The sequence below is a fragment of the Diceros bicornis genome, chromosome 4 (genome assembly GCF_020826845.1).
Source record: "Diceros bicornis minor isolate mBicDic1 chromosome 4, mDicBic1.mat.cur, whole genome shotgun sequence".
Classification (NCBI taxonomy): domain Eukaryota; kingdom Metazoa; phylum Chordata; class Mammalia; order Perissodactyla; family Rhinocerotidae; genus Diceros; species Diceros bicornis.
In genome coordinates this window covers 4,203,517-4,226,358 of record NC_080743.1, presented here as the reverse complement: position 1 = coordinate 4,226,358, position 22,842 = coordinate 4,203,517, and the positions used below count along the sequence as shown (strand labels likewise).

The 22,842-nt window shown below is 43.9% G+C and overlaps 1 pseudogene; it reads right to left on the bottom strand.

The window, feature by feature from the left end:
* Window positions 1–591: 591 nt before the first annotated feature.
* On the bottom strand, window positions 592–21,139 carry LOC131405030 (NADH-cytochrome b5 reductase 3-like; annotated as a pseudogene).
* Window positions 21,140–22,842: the final 1,703 nt, after the last annotated feature.

Below are 22,842 nucleotides of genomic sequence, written 5' to 3'. Positions count from 1 at the left end.
TGCCTGAATGTTTGGGTGTGTTAGCGGAAAACGCTGGGGTTTCAGGATGGCCCAGGTGCCAGCCTGAGGGGCCCTCAGCCAGCACCCTCTTCACCGGGACAGCCTGGGCCCTGGGTGGGAGGCAGCTTCACTCCCAGCAGCCCTCCCTGCAGCAACTTTTTGGTGTTAGTGTCTCCTGTAGTGTCAGATGCTGCTGTGGCCTCAAGGTGGCTCTGAGGCAGACAGTGAGGGGTGGCAGGCAAAGGTCTCAGGACCATGGCTGGGGCGACCACTGGCCCCTGCAGCTCTGGGCTGCCTGGACATTTATGTTTATTTCCAGACTGTGGTCGCTGCAGGGAGAGGCATGGAGCAAAGTGCTGGCAGCCTCAGCCCGGTATCAGGGAGGGAGAAGGCGGGAGGGTTGACTGAGGGAGAGATGAAGAGTCATGAGGACAGGGCCAGAACAGAGTGGGAGCCGGATAGGAACTCACCCTGAGGGTGGCCAGCTGTGGCCTGCCTGAAACAGAACTCTGCTCCCAAGGGGACCCCTCAGGTCAGCCGAGCTGGGTGACTGCAGGGCACGGGCAGGACAGGCTGGACCCGGCCGCAGCGTTAAAGAACGGTGTGCGGAGAGGACTGGGTGCGGACAGGTGCGGTGAGTGTTCGGGGGTGTGTGCGGGGCGTGCACCATTGGAAGGTGAAGCTTCGGCCCTGGGAGTCGCCCACACGGTCCAGGCTGGGCAGGCGGGCACACCACTCAGTCGTGGGCGGGGGCAACTGTGGCTCCTCCTCCAGGGGGCAGAAGGTGGTCCCTGTCATGTCCTTGTTGACAAAGGCCTAGCTGTAGTCCCAGGCTTCAGGGGCTCGGTCCACCACGTACCAGAGCTTGAAGCAAGTGGAATGTTTGTTCTTCAGTTCCTCCAGCTCCAGCCACAGCAGGATGTCCTTCTTGGTCTGACTGGCAAACAGCAACTGGCACACAGTGTAGTCGTCCATGTTCTTCAGGATGGCATGGGTCACCTGCAGCCTCCAAGGGATGGCCATTCCTCCCGTGATCGTGCCACAGACTTCACAGTCTTGACCGTGGAGTTGGATTTCTCGTCTGGACAGATGGCAAACTTTCCTTTGCCCTGGTAGACTAGCAGCCCATTTGGGCCCTGAAACTCAATGATGTCTCCAATCTTCATGTTTTCCAGGTATACTGGCACATCTTTCCCTCCAGTGGGAAGCTTGTGACGGGTATCTTTAAAGTAAACCTTGAGCCCTTGTCGTCATGGCTGGAGACAGGTGTGTTGGGTCAAATGACCAGGTTTTCATGGATTTGAGGCAAAAAGTAGATGTGCTGGACAATGAGGAGGCCCAGGATGTGATGGGGCCACAGCAGGGCAAAGTAGAACCACTGGGCGTTATGGCTGATGATCTCCTTGTCGATGAGCCACAGTGGATACTTGATGTCCAGACTTGCAAGGGTGATGGCTGGGGCCCAGTGCTGGATAGCTGGGCAGCCTGGAGAGGAACCAGACTGGGGAGAGCACCAGGTGGCTCAATGTGCTTAGCGGGACCCTGTGGTGGTGGCTGCTGCCCCCACCAAGACAGTTGGGCCTCCTCTTTTCACTTTCTTAATTACGTCCTTTGATGCACAAAAGTTTTTAATTTTCGTGAAGTCCAATTTATCTATTTTTTTTTCTTTTGCTGCTCATGATTTGGTGTTATATCTAAGACTCCATTGCCAAATCTAAGGTCACCAAGATTTACCCCTATATTTTCTTCTAAGAGTTTAATAGTTCCATTTTGAGTTAATTTTTGTATATGATGTGAGGTAGGGGTCCAACTTCATTTTTTTGTATGTGGAAATCCACTGTACCAGCACCATCTGTTGAAGGGACTAATCTTTCCCCATTGAATGGACTTGGTACCCTTGTGGAAAATCAGTTGGCCATAGATGTACGGGTTTATTTCTGGACTCTCAATTCTATAACATTGGTCTAAATGTCTATCTTTATGCCAGTATCACACTGTTTTGATTACTATAGCTTTATAGTAAGTTTTGAATTCAGATGTGAGTCCTCCAACCTTGATCTTCTTTTTAAAGATTGTTTTGGCTATTCCAGGTCCCTTGCAATCCCTTATGAATTTAAGGCTATGTTTCCCATTTCTGCAAAAGACTGTTGAAATTTTAATAGAGATTGTGTTGAATCTATAAATCACTTTGGGTAGTATTACTATCTTAACAATATTAAGTCTTCCAACTCATGAATATGAATGTCTTCCCATTTATTTAGGTCTTCCTTAATTTCTTTCAACCATGTTTTACAGTTTCAATACTTTCAATATTCAATATTTCACCTCCTTGGTTAAATTTATTCTTAGGTCTTTTATATTTTTTGACATTATTTTAATGTAAGTGGCATTACTTTATTTCCTTTTCGAATTGTTCATTGCTGGTGTATAGAAACACAATTGATTTTTGTATGTTGATCTTGTGACCTGCAACTTTGCTGAATTTGTTCATTAGCTCTAGTAGCTTTCTTGTGGATTCTGTGGGATTTTCTATATATAGGATCATGACATCTTCCAATAGAGATAGTTTTACTTCTAACTTCCAATTTGTACCCCCTTTCTTTCTTTTTCTTGTCTACTTGCTCTCACTAGAACTTCCAGTATTGAATAGCAGTGGTGAAAGCAGGCGTCCTTGTCTTGTTCTGTAACCAGACTGAAGAGTCCAATCACCCAGGTTCTTGGTCAGTGTAAGAGAGGAATTCAGACACTGACACAACGGCAACAGCAAGCAAACAAAGATTTATTAGAGGAAAGGTCAGAGACACTCCAAGTGAGGAGTGAGCAGTGCCAGAGAACACATCTGCCCCGTGTCTTGTGTTAGTTTTATTTTTATTTGGGCTGTTTAGAAAGGAATTAGCATTATCTGGTCATCCACCAATAATGGTTTTTCCTCCACCCACACGTCGGAAGGGGAAGTTCTTGACCTTCTAGGGGAACCTCCGGAACTTTCCTGGCAGTCATCCCCTGTGGAAGGAGGGCTAATGCATATGGAATTTGCATGTAAATTAAAGAAAGGTCAATGTCCTCTAGAGGTGTAGAGCAGAAGGCTTTGTATGTGTTGTTTGAGCACTCGTTACTTTTACTGTCGTGGTTGAAGTTCTCAGGCTCCGTGGTGGCACCAGGCGGGTCTCAGTTCCCCTTTATCTGCATCTTGTCTAGATGCCAGCAAGACACTTCACTGATGCAGCAAGGTCTCCAACAATGATCTCCCCCCTCATATCTACCTAGCTACCTATCTCAGTTCCTGCTCTTAGGCGGAAAGCTTTGAGTTTTTTACTATTGAGTACGATGTTGGCTGCGGGTTTTTCATAAACTCCCTTTATCATGTTGGAATAATTCTTTTTTATTACTAGTGTTCTGAGTATTTTTTATCATGAAAAAGTGTTGGATTTTGTCAAATACCTTTTCTGTGTCAATTGAGGTGATTTTTTTTTAACCTTTATTCTATTAACCTGGTTTGTTATATTGATTTATTTTCTTATGTTGAACAACTCTTGCATTCTTTGGATAAATTCCACTTGGTCATGGTGTATAATGCTTTTAATATGCTGTTTGATTTGGTTTGCTAGTATTTTGTTGCGGCTTTTGAATCTATAAGGGATATTGGCCTGTAATTTTATTTTCTTGTGATGTTTTTATCTACCTTTGGTATCAGTGTATTGATGGCCTCATAGGATGAATTAGGAAGTGTTCCCTCCTCTTCTACTTTTTGGAAGAGTTTGAGAAGAATTGATGTTAATTCTTTTTTTTAATTATTATTTTATTTATTTATTTCCAGCTTTATTGAGTTGTAATTGACGTATTACATTGTGTAAGTTTAAGGTGTACAATGTGTTGATTTGACAAATTTATCTATTGAAAAGTGATTACCACGATAGCATTAGCTAACACCTCCATCCCATCACATAATTACCATTTCTTTTTTTTTTTAATTTTTTAATTTTCTTTTTTTTGTTTTTTGAGGAAAATCAGCCCTGTGCTAACATCTGCCAATCCTCCTTTTTTTGCTAAGGAAAACTGGCCCTGGGCTAACATCCGTTCCCATCTTCCTCCACTTTATATGGGATGCCGCCACAGCATGGCTTGCCAAGTGGTGCGTCTGTGCGCGCCCGGGGTTCCCAGGCCGCCACAGCGGAGTGCACGCACTTAACTGCTTGCGCCACCAGGCAGCCCCTACCATTTTTTTTTTTGTGGTGAGAAGGTTTAAGATCTACTCTCTTAGCAACATTCAAGTATATAATACAGTATCACTAGGTATAATCACCATGCTGTACATTAGATGTCCAGAATTTATTAATCTTGTAACTGGAAGTCTGTACCCTTTGACCAATATCCCCCATTTCCCTCATCCTCTGATTCTTTAAAGGTGTGGTAGGATTGAGCAGTGAAGGCATCTGGTCTTGGACTTTTCCTTGTTGGGAGGTTTTTGATTAGCAATCCAATCTCTTTGATTGTTAAAGGACTGTTCAGATTTCCTATCTCTTCTTGAGTCAGTTTAGGTAATTTGTGTATTTCTAGGAATTTGTCCATTTCATCTAGGTTATATAATTTGTTGGCGTACAATTGTTCGTAGTATTCTCTTATAATCCTTTCTATTTCTGTAAGGTTGGTAGTAATATCCCCAACTTTCATTTCTGATTTTAGATATTTATGTCTTCTCTTTTTTTTCTTTGTCACTTTAGCTAAAGCTTTGTCGATTTTGTTGATCTTTTTAAAAAACTAACTTTTGGTTTTGTTGATTTCCTCTGTTTTTCTATTTTCCATTCCACTTATCTCTACTCTAATCTTTTTTATTCCCTTCCTTCTGCCAGCTTTGGATTTAATTTCCTCTTCTTTTTCTAGTTCCTGAAGGTATATAGTTAGGTTATTGATTTAAGATCTTTGTTCTTTTTTAATGTATGCATTTACAGCTATAAATTTCCCTCTAAGCCCTGCTTTCCCCGCATCCCATAAGTTTTGGTGTGTTATGTTTTCATTTTCATTTGTCTCAAGGTATTTTCCAATTTCCCTGGTGATTTCTTCTTTGACCCATTGTGTGTTTAAGAATATGTTGTTCAGGGCCAGCCCCGTGGCTTAGCGGTTAAGTGTGTGCGCTCCGATGCAGGCTGCCCGGGGGTTCGGATCCCGGGCGCGCACAGACGCACTGCTTCTCCGGCCATGCTGAGGCCGCGTCCCACATACAGCAACTAGAAGAATGTGCAACTATGACTTACAACTATCGCCTGGGGCTTTAGGGGAAAAAAAAAAAAAAAAAGAATATGTTGTTCAATTTTCAGAAAATTTTGCCTATGCCAGTTTTCCTTCTGTTTTTGATTTCTGGCTTCATTCCATTGTTGTCAGAGAAGATACTTCATATGCTTTCAGTCTTTTAAAATGTATTGAGACTTGTTTTGTGGCCTAGCATATGGTATATCCAGAAGAACATTCCATGTTCACTTGAGAAGAACATGTATTCTACTGTTGTTGTTTGGACTGTTCTGTATATGTCTGTTAGAGCTATTCAATTTATAATGTTATTTAATCTTCTATTTCCTTTTTGATCTTATGTCTAGATATTCTATCTATTACGGAAAGTGGGGTATTGAAATCTCCAACTATTATTATACAACTATTTACTTGTCCCTTTCATTCTGTCAGTATTTGCTTCATATATTATGGGGCTCTGTCATTTGATACATATGTGTTTATAACTGTTATATCTTCTTGATGAATTGATCCTTTTATCAATATATAAGGTCCTTCTTTTTCTCTTATAACAGTTTTTGACTTAAAGTCTGTTTTGTCTGATATTAGTATAGCTACCCCAACTCTCTGTTGGTTACCATTTGCATGGAATATCTTTTCCCATCCTTTCACTTTCAACCTATTTGTGTCTTTGGTTCTAAAGTGAGTCTCTTGTAGACAGCATATAGTTGGATCATGTTTTTCTAAACCTGTTTTGCCAGTCTGCCTCTGATTGGGGAGCTTAATCCATTTACATTTAATATAATTACTGATAAGGAAACACATAGTTCTGCCATTTTTCTATTTGTTTTGTGTGGTTCTTATACCTTTTTTGTCTTCATTTCCTCCATTATTGCCTTCTATTGTGTTTGGTTGATTTTTTGTGTGAACCATTTTGATTGTCTTCTCATTTTCTTTTCTTTCTTTTTTTTTTTTGGTGAGGAAGATCAGCCCTGCACTAACATCTGCCAATCCTCCTCTTTTTTTGCTGAGGAAGACTGACCCTGGGCTAACATCCGTGCCCATCTTCCTCCACTTTATATGGGATGCCGCCACAGCATGGCCTGCCAAGTGGTGCGTCGGTGCACGCCCAGGATCCGAACCGGTGAACCCCGGGCCGCCACAGCAGAGCACGCGCACTTAACTGCTTGCACCACCCGGCCAGGCCCCTGTCTTCTCATTCTCTTTTGTGTATTTTTAAAGATATTTTCTGTGTCGTTACCATAGGGATTACCTTTAATCTTATAACTATCTAATTTTAAACTTATGTCAACTTAACTGCAATAGCATACAAAAACTCTACTCCTGTGTAGCTCCATCCACCCTCCACCTTTATGTTATTGTTATTGTCATCACAATTTACATCTTTATACATTGTGTGCCAAATAAAATTTTTATGAGTTTGTATTTTAAATGATGTAGGCAAAATTTGTATTTTAAATTCTGTGTGAAAAGTGGAGTTACAAACCAAAAGTACCATAATACTGGCCTTTATATTTGCCTATGTGGTTACCTTTACCAGAGATCTTTATTTCTTCACATGGCTCCGAGTTCCTGTCTAGTGACCTTTCATTTCAAAGGGAGCCTGAAGGACTCCCTTTAACATTTCTTGTCGGGTAGGTCTAGTGGTCACAAACTCCCTCATCTTTTGTTTTTCTGGAAATATCGTAATTTCTTCCTCATTTTCAAAGGACAGTTTTGCTATATATAGAATTTTTGGTTGACCATATTTTTCTTTCAGCACTTTTAGTATGTCATCTGACTGCCTTCTGACCTCCATGGTTTCTGATGAGAAATTGACTGTTAATGTTATTGAGGATCTCTTGTATGTGGCGAGCCACATCTCTCTTGCTGCCTTCAAGATTCTCTCTTTGTCTTTTTCATTCAACAGTTTGATTATAATGTGTCTTAGTGTTGCTCTTGTTGAGTTTATCCTAGTTGAGTTCATTGAGCTCTCTGGGGTATGTAGCTATATATCTTTCATCAAATTTGGGAAGCTTTCAGCTATTATTTCTTAAAATATTCTTTCTGCCCCTTTCACTCTCTCTTCTCCTCCTGGGACTCCCACATGCAGACTGGCTCTGTGCTAGGGGGTCCCTTCTTCAATGCTTAGCTGGACATTGCTCCTCCTCCCTACAGTGTTTTGAGAATGCCCATGCTTTTCTGGCCCAGGTTAGTTCTGAGTTAGACCAACATGTATGAGTGCCTTGCACTAATCATTCTGGTAGCCCCAGACAGGTTAGAACAGACCTACACAATAATTTTCAAATAAGGTCTGCTCTGATACTTCTGGAACTGGGGACCAGGGTCTCACCCTGACAATGTGGGCCACTATCTTCAAGACTATTGCAAGCCAGGAGTGTGGGAGTAAGGACAAGTAAAAATGCCACAAAATTTTCCTACCCCTTTTAAGTTGACTTTTTCCTGACCCAGCATTCACTTGGTTGCTGTGAGCCTTTGACTTTTTTCCAGAGTTCTGACAAAGTTGATTCTGACAGCTTCTGCTTGTTTTTTGATGTTTCTAGGGGGGACAGAAGCTTGGAGCCACCTACTCTGCTATTTTGCTGACCTAATTAAGGCTTTGAAATCTTAAAATTAGGTTATGAGATAGACATTTTTTTCTGAGGTGTAAATTTTTAAAAATAAAAAGTGTTACAAAGCTTTAAATGGTTAAGTGCATAAACTTTGGAGGCAGATGGTGTGAATTTTAATTTTGCCTTTGCTGCCAAAAAGTTTGTAAGTTATTTAGTTATTTAACTTCTCTAAACTTCATTTTCCCATCTGCAAAATAGAACTGCAGGGAGGACTAATTGGGATCATTCTTCGTAAAACCAGCAGTGTGCTGGTAAATGTTTAACAATCAGCTCTCAGAGGATGTAGGGGTGGGAAACCTTGATCTGTAGTGTTGGCCAATTTCCATGGTATAAGTACCCCTGCCATGGCTGATTTTAAGATGCCAATGTGAAATCATCTAATGTGGAGTTGAGAAGACATGTACGTAATTGGCTCTGGTGAGCCAGTGGGAGCTGACTCCAGCGCATCACTTTTTTTAAAAAAGGTATGAAGTACATAAGAACTGATCAATAAATAAATATTATCATTTTCAGTTGCCACTAACAAAAAGAGTAAAATAAAATGGAAATGGGATAGTTCCTGAAGAGTCAAGATATATAGTCTCCCTCTATATTGCCCTATGCTCTAAAATATTTTATGTTCTAGGTACTTTGAAATGTTATCCTCAGATGGGTTATCTTCTGTGGGAATCACATTGACTATTGCCTTTCTATCTCTAGACTTTGCATCATTGTTTACAGTGAACATAATCACAGGGAGGATGATCCTTGCCCACAAGTCTGTTTGTCCTGCTGGCAATTGACCACACCTGGAAAGACTTATTGCTCCTAATTGCTTAACATATTAACCTTGAAGGCTGCAGGAAAACTTAGAGGCACCATCCTGCCTTGGCTCCCTGGTTGCTAAGGTGTTCTGTCTGATATTGGCCCTGCCAGCAGTCACCAGCCAGTCATGCCTTCCCTGGAAGGCACACTTAGATTGCCCAACCACCCTGGTCAGGCAAACAATTCTGCAAAGATCATGTCCTCTACTCTTCTGCTCAGATGCAGGCTTAGGAAGATTTATGAAGCAAACAAAGACTATCCTACCCTGTCCCCTGGGCACCTAGTTCTAATCCTTTTACCAAGTCACTGTGTTGTCCCATGTTTCTTATCCATCCATTTGTCCATCCATTCATCCGCCCAAGACTTACAGAGTGCCTGTAGCTGCAAATACAAAGATACTATGTAGTCCCTACTCTCTATAAACTCACAGCCTGGGATGGGGTAGGGTAGAGTGGAGATAAATATGCAAACAAATAGTGAGAACACAGTGTGATAAGGGAAAGTACAAAGAATATGAAAGTACTCTGGGAAACTAAAGGAGGACTTCTGCTTGACTGGGGGAGCTGAGGAGGTTTTGCAGAGTGTGTGCAGGTAACCATAGGGTAAAGCAGAGGTTTGGGGCCAGATTATGATAGACCATGACTGGGGCATTGGACTCGATCTTGCAGCAACAGGGAGCCTTTCTTTCCTTTCCTCTTTTACTGCCCTGCATCTTAGAATTTCAAGGCCCTGGTCCTTGCTAATAGTAAAATAATAACCAATTTCTTTAGGACTTACAGTATGCCAAATACTGTACTAAGTGGTTTACATTCATTATTTAACTTAATCTTCACAACAACCTTAGAAGACTGAAAATATTATCATCCTCATTTTACAGATAAGAAAACTGAGATTTAAAACAGTAATGTACTCAAAGTCACACAATTTGGAATAGACAGAGCTAAAACCCAGCTCTGATTCGCTGCCAAGCCTGTGATCTTAGAAACACAAGCCAGCAAGATTTGGAACTGGGAAGAGTGGTTCCATTCCCCCGAGCTGGCCCCCGAAAAGTTCCCCACATTTTATAGTGCTCATACCTTAAACCCTCTTACCTCCTACCTGGGCTGATAGCAACAATCTGAGAGCACCTTGTTTAGGAGGCAGTGGTAGTTACTATGGAGAAGGGCTTTGAAGGATGTTGATGGCAATGCCAATTTACCTCCAAAGACTGTGGTTGCTGCTAGGTGATGCTGAGTAATGATTATTCTGCTTTTGTGTGAGTCATGCCCCTCCCAAGGAATGTAGTGTGTTAACCCAGTTAAAAGACACCTGCCCAGCTGAGCTGAATGTCAGACCTGAGTGTCAGTTCCCATTTTACACTCTGTAAAGGGAAGCAGGAATTCCACTTAATACTGTTTGCCAGGTATTTTATACATATGTTATTTAATTTAGTGTTGACGTCAACTCTGTAAAATTGTGTGTGTGTAAATAAGTAACCTGAAGCTCAGAAAGGTGAAGCCACTTGTTCAAGTTCATAGTCAATTTTCTTTCTACTGCTCCAGGACTCTAACTATTGGGGTGGTCTTGTTTAGTTTGTATCCTAGCGAATAACTGTCCTTCTTGCTAATAATGAGAATTTGAATGTCTCTAAGGAGCATTATTATATTAGAGACGTAGTGTAGTGAAAAGAATGGGATTTCTGAAGCTAGGTGTCCTGGGTTAAAATTCTAGGTCCTGCTCTGTAGTGGTGTGACCTTTGGCAAACCACCTCTCTCACCTCAAAAGACAGACGATGGTGCGAATTGAAGCAGATGGCTGGTGCCTAGGGGTCCTTCAGTAATGTCAGTTCTTTCCAGCTTCTCCTTGGTGTAATATGAGTGGACATCTCTAGCTGTCTTAAGCAAATTAAACACTCGATACATTCTTAGAGGCATTTTAATTAAAACGAACTCCTGCCATGTGGCATTTTTAGGGGAAATTTAGGGGAATATTGTGAAGCTAGGCACATTGTAAAGCTCCCGCAGGTTGGGACTCAGCAGACCAATCTGGGAGGCCCACTGCCTGTGAGCGTTCTGGGGAGGAATGAGAAAGCCTGCCGTGCGGGAGCTGTGGAAACTCTGGTCAAGGAGATAAAACACATGGACAGACGGAAAGAGAGACAGCAATAGGAGGCAGCAGAGGACGAGGTTCCAAGGAGCGATGCAGGCAATAAACGTGTGAAGTAGGAAGAGAGAGAGACCACTTAGAAGGGGCCAACGGAAACCCTCATGACCCATTTCCCGCACTCCCTCCTTTGTCTGTCCCTGCATGCACTTTGGGTTTCTCTTACAGTCACCAGTGCACTTATGTCTTTGTAACAAGGTGGAGAAAATATCACTGTCTCTCAATAGCTGGCGCCAGAATTCCCCTTGGGGATAGAGGATTTGGAAAATTAGGTATAATAGAGTAGCTTGCAGAGTGCTTGAGGTGGAAAGGTAAGTCTCGGGGACCTGGAAGTTAGAGGAGGGGCAACTTGCTGTCCGTACTATGGGAAGAATTTGGAGTTCGTGGGGGCAATCCGGGATGGAGAGGTGAGCAAAAGAGGGGAGAAGGGCAGAGGGAAAAGGGAGAGAGCAGCTAGCAGTGCAGCAGAGCTGCGATTCCACCTCACTACTCCCAACATCTCCAGTGATGGCTACCAAACCCAGGCATTTTTGTGGGAGTGCCTTTGATGGGAAAATCAGGAAGGGACAGAGTTTCATTTCAACATTGTGCAGAACAGATTAGACGTCAGGAGGTGGAAGTGTTCCTCTGGAAGTTACCCAGCTCTTGAAAGGGCTGTGTACTTCCACAGGCCAGGTAACGGGTTAGGGTTCAAACCAAGTTTACCCAGATCTTTGAGAGGCCAAGGGGCCTCAGCAGACTTCTGAGTGATATATCTCCAGTTCCTCTCTCTTTCCTTCTTTACCTTTCCCTTTCCTCTAAAGCTTACTCAGTGCAGGGCCTGACGTGTTGTAGGCACTCTGTAAATATCAGCTGTGCTGAATCAAATATATTGTACATGGTTCTGCTGTCATGGTACCTAAAATTGAGTGAAGACAACACAAAAGCATTTCACACCTAAAAAGAAACCTGATCTTAACAATTTTAGGAAGAATATAAATACCAACTGAATAGGCCTAACACTTTCCCACCTCTTGGTTTCTCAGTATCCTTCAAGGTCCAGCTCACATCTCATCCTCTGGGAGGCCCACCTGGATTTGTCAGTGATGTATCCCGTCTCTGAAATCTTATGACATTTCCTACCTGTATCCGCCATTTGACACTTGATCATTTATTTTTTGGATGGATGTCTTGCCTTTTCCACTATATACTACAGTCCCTGAGGGCAGGAAGAGCGTCCACCCTTGCTAAGGGCCTCCTATAGTACCCTATACACATAGTATTCAGTTGATTGTTACTGATCATATGTGTCCTGTGTCATATTCTCAGAAACGTGCTTGGCACGTACTAGTGCTGAATAAATAATTGTTGAATTGAGTTGAATTGTTGGGTGCCATACACCTCTGAGAATATGTGATTCCTAGATATCGCTTTCCTACCAGAATAACAGAAAATTAGAACTCGGGAAGAAATCAAATCTAATTCTTGTTAAGTTATAATTTATTTTCCTATTGCTTTGGGGCATGCAATTTAGGCTTTCCACTTCAAATGCAAAGATAATTTCTTGGTCAATAACTTTTGCATGGATACTGTGAGGTTAAAAAATAAAGATGCACAGAATTTGGATGCTGGCAGGCATCATAAAATCCTGTGATCTAACCCAGGAGAAGCATGAGCTCAGAGAGGCCAAACGGACTGCCTTATGTGTCTCCCTCCTGTTGCAGAGCTCACCTAGCATTCCAGTCTCCTGCTTTCTGGTCTAGTGGTCTTTCCAGGGCACTAAGCCGAGTTCTCAGAACAGCATTTCTTCACAAAGTAGTTTCATTATTAATGCAGCATACTAAGTCCCTGGGGTAGAATAAGCCTCATTATTATAGCTCGTAAGTCAATCCAGAGCAATCTGATATTCCTGTACAACAGAACACATTCTGAAGTAAAGCATCTTTGGGCTCACTGCCTTCTGAGGGGGCCATCATCTTGTTTGTCCTATATAAGAAAAAACCCATAAATGAGCCCTTCTGTGTGGAAATTCATTATGACTTAGCTTTATTGAGTCTGTTGTAGTGCTGTTAATTACAGGAACCACAAAACCCTTCAATTAGATTAAAGCCATAATAAGTAAGATTAGTAATACGTATTCTGCTCTGTATATTGAGTGTTTTTATAATAAACTGATATTTATCTTTTCAGAAATTACTACATTGACATCTTATAAAATAATTAGATGTTTTGGGCTTTTTTAGGCAAAAACATTTGAATGTCTCCTAATTAATGATATTAACTATCATTATTAATCCTCATGATAACCCTATAGAATGGACATTATAATTATCTTCACTTAGAGATGAAGAAATCAAAGCTTATAGAAATTTGGTGTCTTGCCCAAGATCCCACAATAAGGGAAGTCAAGATTAAGTGAGATAATATAAGTGTACCTAGCACAGTGCTGGGCAGAGAGTGTGCTGAGTAAATGCAAGTGAAAGAGTCTGTGTGAAGTGAAAATAAGTGAAAGAGGGCCGGCCTGGTGGCATAGTGGTTAAGTTCGTGCACTCGGCTTTGGCGGCCTGGGGTTCACAGGTTTGATTCCAGGCACAGACCTATGCACCACTCATCAAGCCGTGCTGTGGCGGCATCCCACATAGAAAATAGAGGAAGATGGGCATAGATGTTAGCTCAGGGCTAATCTTCCTCAGCAAAAACAGGATGATTGGCAACGGATGTTAGCTCAGGACTGATCTTCATCACTAAATAAAAAGTGAAAGAAAAGACAAAGCCGTTGTGAGGGTAGTACATAAAGTGCATGGTATAAGTTTCTCTATATAATACACATATGACTCAAATTTGATTCTGAGCTTCCTAACAATCAAAGGGAGAGAGACAATCAGTTGCATAAGTGATAAGTAACCTTGTCCAAGAGAAGTACAACTATTTCTGGAGCTCATAGCTAAGGGCCCTTTTTCAAGACACAGGATCTAACATCCTAGCAAGAACCTTAGAGGACAAGGCAAAGAAGGACAAGGCATGTATGTGATGGCTATTAGAAGCCTGGAAAAGGTGATGGCCAGACCTGAGTGAAGGGGAGAAGCCTGAGTTGCCCTGGCAGAAGGCAGAGGGAGGACTAAGAAGTTGAGGAAAGGGGCACGCTAGAATGGAAATAGTCTGTACTGCTAGAAGACCCATCAGAGGATTAAGTTCCATGGGAGGCCCAAAGGACACACCATTCACCAAGCCCATTCAGAAGGTACTGCAGAGAGGGGTACCAGCATCACCAAGAAGTGCAGGCCACTTCTGAAGGCCAGGGCTGAAAGTAGGAGAGTGGTCCCCGAGTTGGGTTCCTTAATAGCCATGGGTATGATGGGGCTCCTCCCAAATAATAGAGACCAATTGGAAGTGCTTAACTACTGGAAGCCAAGAGGCCACAATTACCATAATAAGCAGTAGGGTCAGAGGGGCAGCCAAGAGGGCTTGAGCTGCAGGATTGCAGAGAGGGTTGATAGCTCATCCTGTCCCAAGGGGTGTGTGTAGCCAACACATGTACTACACAAAATCTAAAAAAGGAAGGGCCCGTGACCATGAGGTCCTCTGGTCATATATATCACATACGACACCATCCAGAGCAGCCAACCTCATAGAGTGCTGGAAGGCCTTGGAAAGGCACCTGAAGTGACACATCAGAGGTAACCCTCTGAAAGGCTGGGTTGTCTTCTTGCAGGATATGCTTTAAATCAGAGAACTCTATACAACACTGTGTCCACAATTAGAGGAATAAATGGATCCAGGAACCAAGGGATCAGAGTAGGAGTGGTGCTGCTTACCATCACTCCTAATGACCTACTGGGGAACTTTGTCCTTCTTGTTGCCGCATTCTGGACTCTTCAAGTGTTAGAGATCCTGGGCCGCAGACAGGGTATACTCTTGCCAGAGGATACAACAAGAGTCCTATGGAACTATAGGACTATGAATTATAGCATCACCAGGGCCCTTTGGGTTCCTTGTCCCCAGGACCAGCAGAGGAAAAAAGTCACCGTCGTGGCAAGGAGAATCCATCCTTATCAGCAGAGGAGGTAGAGTTCCTTTTACACAAGGAGGCTAGGGAGGAACACGTGTGGAACCCAGGAGATCCACGTGGGCCTCTCCGGTACTCCGTTGCCCCGTTGGAACTATGATTGGATGTGTATAGCACTCCTGACCTGAGAAGGGTGTGATGGCAAAGGGCTCAGACCCCTAGGGAATGAAGATTTGGGGGGTTACTTCACCAGGATCTGCCAAAGAGCTAGCTAAGGATGAAAGGAATTTAGAATGAACAGAAGAGGGAGAGGATGAGAACCAGTTGTGGCTCCAAGTTTGTCCCTAGTGTGTCGCATTAACCATCTGCTCTGTTTCCCTGTAGAAAGAGAGGTCCGTGGACCCGTGGAAGTCCTACTCTCTGCACCTGCATGTAGAAGTGGGTCTGAGCAGTGCATTGGTAGGATGTAACTGCTGTGAAAAGTGCACTGCTCAGATCTCCTCCTGTGGGGAGAATGACTGAGGGTTCCAGCTGGTCCCTCTGTGCCTCCACCACCACGTTTGTGTGGAGACTGGGCTTCCCATGCCATAACTGAGCACGGCAAGCATACTAAGGCAGGCCAGTTCCAGTGAGCAGTGGCCACTTTGGCTTGAGGACGCCTGACTGGCCTACCTGAGGCTTTCTTGGAAATGCGCTCTTTCTACCCCATCCTCCCTTTACTCCTCTCTTCTTCCACAGATTATCAGAGCTGCATCGTGGTCTGGAGGCTCTCCTCACCTTCTCCTGCCCCCTCCCCTTTCACAGGCACTTCCCCAATAAATCGCTTGCATATCCAATCCTGTCTTTCTTGCATCTTGACGTACCTAAACTAATGTATGCTCCCTAGCTAGGGCCTAGCTAGTTAAGTGCATTCCATGCACCAGAATGCAGTTGGAATAGTGAGTTTGTGTATACCTTCTTCCCTAATCTTCATGATCATTTATTGATGTAAATGGGCTGGGTAGTCTGATTCCAATTTTACATATGAGGAAACTGAAGATTAAAGTAGGAACTTGCCTGGGGTATACAGCTAGTGAGTGGCAGAGCTGAGCTGAAATTCTAAGTTAGTCTGTATTACTCCAAAGTCTCCTTTACTACTCAGCTATGGGTCAGTTGTGCTGAGGGACAGAGTTGACATCTTATGAGAGTTGAAGTATCTGAGGAAGATGAACCTCATGTCTTGCAGGAGTGGGCTGCGGAAGTTCTTCAAATCAGGGCAATAATTTTAGGGCAGTACCAATACTGTATCAAATGCATGATAGAGGCGTCAAAGTTTTGGACTGTGTTCCCTCAGTAGTTTTAGTCTGAAAAGGTTTTATTTATTTTTATTTTTTTTAAAGATTTTATTTATTTATTTTTCGCCACCAAAGCCCCAGTAGATAGTTGTATGTCATAGTTGCACATCCTTCTAGTTGCTGTATGTGGGACGCGGCCTCAGTATGGCCGGAGAAGCGGTGCGTCGGTGCGCGCCCGGGATCCGAACCGAGGCCGCCAGCAGCGGAGTGCGCGCACTTAACCACTAAGCCACGGGGCCGGCCCTGAAAAGGTTTTAAATTGGGCCTTCACAGTCATACCTATATGATTCAATTGCTTTCATCTTCTTTCTTCCACTGAATTATACTTTTAGCAAATTTCTATTGAACTTTTACAGGATTCCTTCTAGATAAAAAATTGTACACATTCCTTTTCCTTCCCATTACATTTAATCAGACTCTTTTTTTCTTACTTTCAATCTGTCATTATGAGTAAGTATTTTCAATGGCTTACTGTTTTCATGGTACTAAGCAATGGGAAAGGATCTCCTTGTAAGGGTAATAATCTCCCCACCTTAGATGGAGTCTAATTCAATAGATTAGAGAGCATACAGGGAAAGACCTGTCCAGTTACTGTCTAAGTTTAGTTCAGAGGTAAAAGATTTAACATTTGATTTTACCTTTCCTTTTTTTGGAGGGTGGGATGAGGGAAAGGGATTGTTAAATAAGGGGCAAACATTTATTGTATACTATATTTTTAACATAAATGGCAGTGTTGATTTTAAAAAGTAGCACTTTAGACACTTCAGAGCATCCATTGAAATTTTAGATGGTTTAAATATTGGATATTTAAAACATGTATCTGTATAAAACCTAGAGTAATGTCCAATGAACATTTATGCTATTCCCCCTCACTCTCCATCCCTTAAGTCCGTTTTTTCCCCTGGGCATGTATCACTATCTGACATTATTCTAATTATTTACTCATTTACTTGTTTTCAACCATCCTCCCCAACTAGGAGCATTTTCTGTCTTATTTCACTGCTGTATTTGCAGTGCAGAACAGTGCCTGGCACCTAGTTGGCACTCAAAAAAGACTTGTGTTTATCTCACCCAAGGAGAGAGGATGACTTCCTAAAGGATCCCAGATGAAATCCCAGTGCAAGCAAACAAGCAACAAACAAAACCCCACAACAATTCAAGACACTTGACTATGAGAACATGGAAAACAATTATAAGCATAATTTTTAAGAGTAAACAGTATGCTGGAAAAATACATATCAGAAGTATGACAGAAAAAATATTGCTATCGTTATTAAAGATCTCATTATTACAAATTGATAGAAGATGCTATGACCTCATCAGAGAGCAGCAAAGAAGGAAAATAGTATTTCCCCTCTCCTCCCTGCTCACACATTGATAAATTAAAAGGAAAATGAAAAATAGAAACTAGTGAGAAAGCACATGGAAAAGTATTAATTTCCTTAATAATCATGGAAATCAAAATTAAGGCAACAAGGTACATTTTTAAAACATTAAAGGTATAAACCATTAAATAAATTATAATGTCCATAGTTACAGAACCCGACATTGTGTACATTTTTCAGGGCAGTGTAAATTTGTGGAAACTTCTTGGAAAGTGACTTGCCAATATCAATCTAAAAATATGCAGTCCATTTAACTTAATAATTCCATTTCTGTTAATTTCTCCTAAGATAATTATCTAAATATTACATATTTAATTATTATTTGCATGAATAAATTCATTAGTGATGAAGACTTTTGTAGTAATATGGACAAATGCTTATAAATTAAAATAAGTTTAAGGAACAATTTACAAAATTACATGTACACCATGATTATACTTACATTAAAAATATGCCTAGTGAAAAAAATAACTGGAAGAAAATATATAATATGGTAAGTGCATTTATATTAGGGTTGGGAGATTATGGGCAATTTTATCTATTTTCTCTAGTTTCCAATGTACAATGGAATTTGTGCAATTGAATTTTAGTTTAGTTTCGTTCAGTACAAACTTTTAAAGGCAAACTTCATTGTTTGACTCTAATATATTTTCCCATTGTAATCTAGGCAATAGCTTGCAGAGAAATAGAGTGGTGAGCAAATGCTCTTTTGATGAAGATTTATGTGTGAAACCTATGTGTGTATGATTGCTGGTTGGATGGGGTTTTTTATTTTTTTTAGAGAATTTCCTAGTAAGAGGCTTCTACTTCATTACATTTGGTTTAGTTCAATTTACATAAATGTTTGTGGCAGGTTTGTAGGTTTCATACCACATAGTACATGTTAGAAGGACATATGTATATTCCTTCTTTTATACTGTCCTGTCTCTCCTGTATGTTCCCTCTGGAGTGACTTTAAGAAATTTTTCTATTCTCAAACATAAAATTGAATTCCTCATCCAATTTAATTGGTGGCATCCTTGGTCAACTTGTCAACTAATTCAGAAAAGTTTGGAGTCATGTGAGATTCCTCCCTCTGCCTCAGCACCCACATCTAATCAGTCACCACACACTGTCTTTTCTATCTCCTCAGGCTTTTGACATCCTCCCAGGATTCCTCCCTAGTCCACTGCCTTAGATTTATTGCAGCCTGCAGCTCTACAATGCTCTGTGATTAATCTCCTTGCCCACCAATCCGCCTTCCACATTATCCCTAGATCAGTGGTTCCCAATGGGGGTGATTTTTTGACCCCAGAGGACATTGGCAATGTCTGAAGACATTTTTGATTGTCACAACCGGGCCAGGAGGAAGGTGGGGGGTTGGGGGGTGGAAGAGGAATGAGGGGAATTGCTATTGGCATCTAGTGGGTAGAGGACAGAGATGCCGCTCAACGTCCTACAATGCATAGAACAGCCCCTCATAACAAAGAATTTTCCAGCTCAAAATGTCAATAGTGCTGAGGATGAGAAGCCCTGCCCTAGAGTGATTCTTCTAAAATAAAAACCTTCTGAAATACCTCAAAACCACACTAGTTCTTTTAGGCAAAAGTTTTTGCATAAGGCTCATCTTTTCTTACTCTCTAGCCACACAGCATATACTTATTACTGCCTGAATATGCCACACTCTCCCTTGCTCCTGTAATTTGTCTGCTGCTTCTAGCTTCTTTTTTTCTTGATTTCTTCAGGCGGGGTTGGGTGCTTGTCCTCTGTGATCACTTTTAGAAGAGCATGAATCACACCGAATTGTTGCTTGTCTGTCTCCCACTCCACTGTGAGCATCCAGAGGTCGGGAACTGGGTCTTTTTTCTGGGAATCCTCAGCGCCTAGTGCAATGCTTGGGACAGACAAATGGATCTAAACCTAACCAAGGCCCTCTCTCCTTATTCCATATCAGGAGCCCTGCAGAGCAGTCAGATTCATTCTTGAGCACAACGGAGTCATTGCTGCCTTCCTGACTTCTCTTTTCCTTTATCCTTTGCCTTACCTGAAACGTGGTTCTTTCATGTTTCTGTCTCCATGCACGTCACTCCCACCTATTCTTTAAGGCATAGCTCAATAAAAATCACCATTACTTACCAATTTCACCACATGTGCCAGGCCTGCCTTATCTTAGTTCACCTTCAGCATAATCCCTATAAGGAAGATATTAGCTGAATTTAACAGGTGAAGAAAATGATGCAAACAGCCCTGAGTGCCAGGTGAGGCAAGAGGTGCACACCAACACCCACAACACAGGCAGCTGGGCCACGACCCTCCCTGTGTGATTCTCCTGTCTTCTCTGCTAGCTCTTCTGTCTCCTTCCAGAAGGCCCTTTGGAGATCCTGTAGTCGATCCCTCATCTTTAATATGTAAACTGCAAATTGTTTAGGGTGACCCAGGTGGTTAATGGTGGGAGCCAGTCCTAAAATCCAGGACCCTAGATTTGAATGCTCTTTTTACTCACCAGGTACCACAGCCAGCACTTCCTGCTCAGTATGAGGTAAGTTGCAGTCACCCCCTAAGTCATCAGGAACCCTCCAGCAGGGTGAGCAGAGTCAGGGCAGCTGGGGCAGCCTCAGTCCACAGTGACCTGAGCTGCAGCAGGCTGACCATTATCAGTAAAAGATGAAAAGTGCTGGATACACATGAGGTATCAACAAATGTTAGTTCTTACTGCTATTATAAAGAAGTGTTTTTTTTTTCTTTTTTCTAAATTTAAAAGAGCTCTTTAAAGACTCAATGGGTTGGATCTCAAGTAACTTGTCAACGGGGGAAGGTTTATTTCTTAAGTCCCTGTTAGTCGGCGGGTCCAGAAGATCGCCCCCTGCTCAGTCAGGACAGGGGCGGAGGAAGTGGCGCGGGATACCACAATTTGGGAGGGGTCGACCTACGGCCAAGTCCGGCCCTTTTACTTCCCGCGCTGGCGGACCTCTCATCCGTAGATTGGTGTTTCTAGAAGACGAGGTGAAGGAGGGGAGTTACGGGGGGGCGGGGCGGGGGCGTGAGCGGGGCCGGATGGGGGCGGGGCGGGGAGGAGGCGGGCGCCGGGTCGGGCGCGGAGACCTCGCCGCCGCCGCCGCCACGGCCGCCTCCACGGCCGCCCCCGCCGCCCCGCCCCCTTTCCGGGCCGCCGCTCGTGACGTCACGGGGCGGGCCGGGGGCGGGCCGGCCGCGGGGCAGGGGGCGGGGCGTCGCCGAGCGCAGGCCGCGGCGGCCGCCGAGTAGCCAGCAGCGGCAGACAGCGCGGGCCTGCGGCAGCCTGGGTGGCCCACCCGCGCCCCCTCCTCAGCCCGCGCGCGCACGCGGGGCCCGCGGGGCTGGCCGCCAGCGAGCGGGCGGCGGAGCCGAGCGGCGCGGCGACGCGGAGCCCCGGGCGGCGCACGCGGAAGTGGTGAGCGGCCCCGGGGCGGCGGGGAGGCTGCGCGGCCGGGCGCGCGGGGGCCGGGGCGGGCTGAGGGACGCGGCCGCCGGCGGGCGCGCGGGGGCGGGCCGGCGGGGATTTCCAGCGGCGCGGCGCGGGGCCGGGGGGCGCGGGCCCAGGGCAAGGGTGCGCGCCGCCGCCCCCTCCCCCGAGCGCGCCGAGTTCTCATAAACAAGCCCGGGACGCGCCGACATCCTGTTTATACCGCGGGCTGCGGGCTGACGCCGCCGCCCGGACCTTGACCGCCGGCCTGTGCCGGGGTCTTGGCCGCCGTCCGCCTCTGCCTCTCCGTCTCCGCGGGGGAGAGCCGGCGGGATCCGGGCGGGCTGTGGGCGGGGGCGTCTGTGGCCCCGGGCGCGCGCCTTCCCTCTCCGGGGGTGCGGGACCCTGGCCCGCCGCCGGCGCGGACGGCCCGACCCCGGCGCTCCGCCCGACTGCGCAGACCCTCGCGGGCCCCCGGCGGCCCAGGGGACGTGCGGTAGCGGGACTGGTCAGCAGCCGCGTCGGCTCGCTCCCGGGGCTCCGGGGACCTGTGGACCGGGCAGCTCCTCCAGCGAGCCCGGGTGGGGGCTGTGATTGCTGCCAGGTGTTTGTGCAGCTTTTGGTTGTATATCCTCGGTGAATTCCTGTGTCGCTGGGGAAGAGGTCTCCGTCCTCCGTGCCGCTTCGAATACGTGGCTGTGAGCTGTCTCCTGCCCCTGGTTGGATACATGCTATTAACGTTTTTTGTTTTTTTTTTTAAGAGCCAGGGTTTTTCTCAGTGGCAGGAGTTTACAGCTGTATGAAACTGTCAGTGCTTCTTTAGGGGAGGAAAGCATTAAAAACCTTGGATAGTTAAGTGATGAGTAAAATGCAGAAACAGTTAGATGTCATCACGGAGTCTTTGTTGGCTATTTTTTAAGAAAAGGATTCGTGTTATGGGCATGTACACAGTGGAAAAAAATGTTGAAGATGAGCATTTTATATTGATTGCTTCTTTGTTCCTCCCTTTCCAAACCCCCATTTTGTGTTGTTTTGGTGACTCTGATGTTTTCCAAGACCCCGGCGTCGTTTTCATTGAAGGATCAATGTGTTCTTTTGTACTTTGTGGTGAAGGTTAATGGAGACCACCAGAGTACTAGACACCTCGGGTACAATATGCTTTGTAATATGGAGAAAATGTCTCCTCTGTATATATAGATCTATCACATTTAAAGACGTAAGGACATTGTACCGCAGTGATTGTGGACATTCTGAATAGGTATAATCACAAACTCTTCTTAATTCTACAGATCATATTAATTAAGCACTTTCACCGTATCGTAGTTTTTCTAAAGAGCAGCAAAAATGTATTTTTTAATACTAGGATTGCAGTGTGACACTCCACATTGAATAAAAGCCAGTTTAAATAGTATCCCCATTCCACAGTATACTAATTACTTACTAATTAGTGGAATGTGTTGGGACAATGATGATAGAGGGTGATAAATTATGCATATATAGATAAAATAATTCAAACATTTCCCAAAATATAACTGCATTTCAATTTGCTGTAATTTAGATAGTATTGGTTTGGCTGATGCTATACTTGTAATTATCTCTCTGATCATTTGGTAACCACCCTTTACAGATTTAAGGTGTTAAGGGGAATTAGATAGCAAAACCTTTTCAGTTCAGGCATTTGCTAAAAAGCAGGTGAAAATAAGAAATTAGAGGGTGGAGTTGCTTTTGCAGGCATAGAGACTTACGTTAAATGGCACGAAGAAACTTAAACTGAATGCTTCTAAACAGGATTGTGAGGTCTGCCAGTTCAGATTCTCGGTTCAGAAACACTGGTGGTTTCAATTGCAGACCACAAATTCGAATCATGTTCCAGAGTTATGGCTTAATTGCTTCTAAACAGCTTTAAGTAGCACAT